Raw genomic sequence first — 5,667 nt, 5'->3', positions numbered from 1 at the left:
GTTGCTAAAAACACGTCACTATTGAGGATCAGTGGGATGAGATTTAAACCAAAACACGTCACTACCAAGGGTTATTAGTGACGGGATTTAAACCTAAACACGTCGCTATTGAGGATCATTGGTGACGGCATTTAAATCAAAATTTGTCGCTATTGAGGGTCATTGGTGTTTCGGGATGATCTAAAGTGGCTAAATTTTAGTGTTAACTAGGTGCTCCCGGCATGGTAACTAAGTGTTCATGGAACAGTAAATTCAAATGTTTTTCATGTGGCTACCTAAACATTGCCCCCTGTCTTTTTCTAGTAATTCAATGTACCTGGTCCTCAACCGGTGCTTTTGGACTCCTGCGACATGTTATGCTCTTATTTTAGCTAACATATAATGGTATACGGTATATGGTAAACTATATTATTTATAGTCCTTTGGGATGCTCTAAAATATGGCAACAACAGCACCTTGTAGAGTTTGTCTGTGAATCAATGTCAGTTAGTTCCAAGACATATTATGTAGGTTCTTCAGCAAAGTCAGCAGAGAGAATAATACTTCAGATATCAGGGCAGAGAGAATAATACTTCAGATAAAGTTAGTGCAAGCGGCTAGAGGAATACAACTTTATGGAGCCAGGTCAGCAGCAGCAGCAGCATTGAGTGTTATTCCTTGAACAATAGAATGATATCAGGGCTAATATCCACGGCAAGGTAGGCAGGCCGTGTATCACGTTTCATCTACCTCCTTGCTAGCTTGGTCTGCACCTCTATGACATCTTCTCTTGGGGTATCCACGACAAGGTAGGCAGATCGTGTATCACGTTTCGTTTACCTCCTTGCAAGATTGGTCTGCCTCCCTATGACATGTTTTTATATTTTTCTGCATCCTGTCCTCACTAGATGGTGTTCATGAAGACATGTCCACAGTGTTGGCTCAACAATTCATGGACCACGTGGATGGATGCAGTTTCAATCGTACAACTACTCTACTGTTTTCTATATTGTGCTCTACACGTACCAAAAATGTTCCGTTTCATTAGGACATTCTTTGATCAAGATTACTCTTTTTACAATTCACCGTCCTGTCTAGGATATCATGTCTAGGTGATAATCATGCTTCATACCATTCGATGGTCTCGATGGTCCATTATCTGCCACACTCACATGCAATTGTGCTTCATTAGTCTACGCTGCATTTCAGAGGTGAATATCATATCATGTCTTCCTCTGTCATGGCTAGCAATCTCCGTGTCCTGATCGATAGAGACTGCCTCCTCTTATTTTAATTTCAGGCCTGCTCTGGAGATTTTCACTGCATCTGTTTCTGTTCTTGTCGTTTTCATGGTACGGTGTAAGGTACAGAATTTATAGGGATTCAGGATGATCTAAAGTGGTTAAATGTTTGTGGTGACTAAGTGCTCACGGCATGGTAATTGTAACTAAGTGTTCAGTAAAATCCAACATTTTTCATGCGGTTACCCAAAACCTTGTCCGATAACATTTTCTAGTAATTCAATGTGCCTGGTCCTAAACCGGTGCATTCGGACTCTTCCGTGTATGCTCTTATTTTAACTCAGATTTTGTAGTATATGGTAAACTATGGATTTTGTAGTGATTTGGGATGCTCGATAATGGCAAAGTGTTTGTTGTAACTAAGTGCTCATGGCATGGCTAACTCAATACCTCCACCTACTACATACCATGTGTCATGACTAGTACACTACTCATGAAGACATGTCCATAGTGATGGCTCAATAATTAATGGACCACGTGTCAATCGTACAGCTACCCTACTGTTTTCTATATTGTGCTCTACACGAACCAGAAGTGTTCCGTTTCATTAGGACATTGTTTTACTCTATTTACAATCTACTCATTTGATAGGTATTGTCTTAAGGGATTTGAATTATTTTTGAATCATAGTATTTTACTCATGAAATGGATGGTATTAACCTCTGTTAGGGTGCTCTTGTCTCGTTTAGTACCGGGTGAAATAGCCGGTACTAAAGGGTACATATTAGCATCGGTTAGTGTTAACAGCTGGTACGCTGGTTGGTGCTCGTTATTAATGACACCCTTTATCCCTATTTATCTTAAATAATAACATTAATTTAATACCTAGACTATTGATCATACCTAATAATTGGGCTGTTTTCACAAATGTATTGTATTTTGGAGGATATTCTATTTTTTTGGAAATTAGACTATAATGGACTATAATTGGACAAAGCCCTCAATAAGCGTCGACTCAGAGAAAGATGAAGGCCAATGGGCCCAGAGAGGGCCTGGGCCAATCAACCTATAGAGCCCAGGCTGATCGGCTAGGGTCCTCAGGAGCCCAATGGTGCTCATTCTTGGCGAGCAATCCTCCATGATGCCTTAGGGCCTAAGTCTCAAAAGATATGGCAAGATGATTTTGGAATCAAAGTGAATCAAGCGACGATTTGGAAGGTTATCAAGAGGCATTCTTATCCCGAAGCTATTGATATATAAGGTCCACATGCAAGTGAAAAGAAAACTTCAGAACACCTGAGATTACTCGGAAACGAAGGGGACGTGAGGAGCCATAAGGAAGAGCCTGTCCAATCGGCCTGGACCGCCTAGGCCAACATGTCAGTTAGTTCCGAGGCATAGTATGTAGGTGCTTCCCCAACGATACTTCGGAAAATTATTGAGGTGGCACAATATTTCTGGTCATATATACTGTAGATCAGCAGATGCCAATGTTATATCAGAGCATGTGGGCTGACCAAATAGCTTCGTACCATATTGAGTCTGCAGCTTGTCTGGTTGCGCGAATTATTGATGAGGCAACCCCATCGCCCCCTGTCTTCGATCTCGATGGTCGATTATTGCAATCACTGTCCTGTATAAATATCTGCCACACTCACATGCAATTGTGCTTCATTAGCCTACGCTTCATTTCAGAGGTGAATATCATGTACGTCATCCTCTGTCATCGCTAGCCATCTCCGTGTCCTGCCCAGTTAATAATCCATCATGCTACACGACAGCACGAACGACATGAGGACTAGGACTAGCATAGTGCTGTACAGTTTCGAGACTGTCATGATCGATAGTGACTGCCTCTTATTTTAACTTCAGGCCTGCTCTGGAGATTTTCACCGCGAGGTAAAATAAATTTGCACACCACCCTTCTGGAGCAGTAGTATGTATTCCATGATTGTTGATAGGAGTTGCATGGCAATGAAGATTGCCATGTTACATATGTCATTATTTATGCATGGTCCCTTTTCCTTATATCCATCAGTCCCTCCCTGGCATTCATATGTACTCATCCAAAGATGACCTGTATACTAGTCCAAGCATATTAATCATGCGTGTCCATATCCTAAAAATGTGTTGCACGTTTCTATAGTATGGAGAAATACTTGTAAGAGATGACAAGAGGAAATAATCAATAATGGATTAGACATACAAGTGTACCATGTATCTTTTTGAATGGCTCGCGTGACATTGAAGTAGGTAGTCATATGGAAATATAGAAGAGTCTGGAAATAGTATGACCCCTGTACAAATGCATTCATCCTCCCACATTCCTAATATCATATCTTGTCTGTTGACTCTCAGCTAGTCATCTTTAACATTTCTTAAATTTTGTTGGAATTCAAAATATATATTTGCAAGATTGTTTTGCCCCCTGCAAAGTAAGGATTTTAGTCTCGGTTTCACGGTACCGATTGCAACATCTGATACTGAAGGTACTAAAGGTGCATTCTCCGTTGCTGGAGGGAAGATTGAGGATTTGGTGGCAGAAGGAACAGGCTGAGCCATCATCGTCGACTGAGGATCTTGTTGGTGCAGTGGCATGCGTGGAGATGGAATTTTCTGCACAGGTTATGTATCTGCTTGTTCATTGAACGGCAATAAAATATCTGAAGAAAACCCCATCGAGGCGCATTAGTACATACGACTACAACTTAGGAACCACCTACTATTTGTTGGTTGTCCCAAATATCTGGTCGTTGATGGCCTGAATGCCAGTTAGTTCCGAGGCGCAGTACGTATGTTTTTCCACAGCGATACTCCAGCGAACTGAGTAACCATATATATGCTGCGGAGAAAAAATTATTGACGTGGGCTTAATAATACTGCAGCCATATATAAAAATTGTTGATGAGGCAACCCCATCGCTCCAGTCTTCTTGATGGTTGATTGCAACAGCGTCCTGCATAATTATCAGCCACAATCACATGCAATGCTTCACCTATGTATCCTGTCTAGGTGATAATCCAATATGCTGCACGACTGCACGAAGTAAATTCTTGAAGCAGCTTCAACTATGTCAACGAAGGACATGCAATTTCTAGACTATCATAGAGATATATGTAACAAATCACAACTAGAGAACTAGCTTTCCATCCCCAAATTCATAGAGAACAAGCTTTGCTAACATCAGTACTGAATCGCCCCTGGAGAAGTACTCGTCGGCAACACCATCCGGCAGCCGGTACTAATATACTACTACTAGAGAAGAGACTATCACAGTCGTCCTATCACTGTCGGTTTTCATCGAAACCAGCGGATTTTTAACCGCCGGATTTTTATATGATCCGATGGTGAAAATTGAAACCAGCAGTGATAATAAAACATCACCACCGGTTCAAATTAAATTATGAGCCGGCACCGAATGGTACTACGGACCAGCGGTGATAATAAAGCTGGGGTCTCGAATCCGAAATATTTACTTAATCCAGTTGAATGCACTGCGCCCTCCGGCCCCTCTACCTTCCATCCCACCAGCCCGGCCCCACCCCACATGCGCTCTCTCCCCACATGCCCCCCTCTCCCCCCCGCTCTCTCCCTCTAGATCTCTACCTTCCGCCATATCCTTCCATCTCCACCTCCCAAAATCTCTCCCTTCCTCCCGGATCTTGCCCTCCTCCTGCCCCGCCCCTCCCCCTCCACTCGCCCCTCATTCGCGGCTGCAAAGAGCAGCAGTAGGGCAAGGAGCAGCGATGACCGATGTGGGGGTGAGGAACGGTGGCCGGTGAGATGGGGCGTCGCGGCCGGTAAGATGGCGAGGTGCGGCTGTGGTGTGGGGTGAGGCGCGGTGGGCCGAGGAGCAACAGCGGCGTTGTAGGACGAGGTGCGTGGCCTCACCTCCCTCCTCCTCTCTCTCTCTAGGCTAGGGTGGTTGGTGGTGCGAGGGCCCCGGTGGATGCATCGGGAGGGTGGCCGGCCAGACGAGGGGGGCCAGGCATGAGGGCATCGGCAGGGGGTCGCGATGGAGGCGAGGCGGTAGGGACGAGGGCCGGAACCATGCTCGGCCGGCAAAGAGGAAGGGCGACCGGCGGGGATGATGGGAGGCGCAGCCGGCCGGGTTGCGGGGTACGCTGGGTGGGGTCCCATTTTTTTTAATGGCCATCACCGCCAGTTCCAGCTCCATTGGTGAAGGGGATGCCCATCACTGCCGACCCTTCACTAACGATGCCCAAAATAGATAGTGATGATTGTTGGTATATTTAATGGTCAGGAATAATTCCGTAAGCACATGGATATACCGTTGTAGCATTTCACCTAGGATTATTCCAGGGTATCGTATTTCCCAAAGGAAGGCGGGTAGGTCAAAATAGTTTACTATGCATATGAGTATATCATAGGATGAGTAGATATATTACACAAGACAGGATTAAGGATAATGATAAGATGGGTAGTG

At 44.4% G+C, this 5,667-nt stretch overlaps 1 long non-coding RNA gene across 1 annotated transcript; it reads left to right on the top strand.

Moving 5' to 3' along the window:
* Positions 1-2,840: 2,840 nt before the first annotated feature.
* On the top strand, positions 2,841-4,136 carry LOC117860212 (uncharacterized). The gene is made up of 2 exons (XR_004641406.2): positions 2,841-3,119; positions 3,710-4,136. It is a non-coding gene; the product is annotated as an uncharacterized lncRNA (long non-coding RNA).
* Positions 4,137-5,667: the final 1,531 nt, after the last annotated feature.

Source organism: Setaria viridis, chromosome 6 (genome assembly GCF_005286985.2).
Source record: "Setaria viridis chromosome 6, Setaria_viridis_v4.0, whole genome shotgun sequence".
NCBI classification, from domain to species: Eukaryota; Viridiplantae; Streptophyta; class Magnoliopsida; order Poales; family Poaceae; genus Setaria; species Setaria viridis.
The sequence above is the reverse complement of the archived record's forward strand: the minus strand, read 5'-3'. Positions and strand labels throughout refer to the sequence as shown.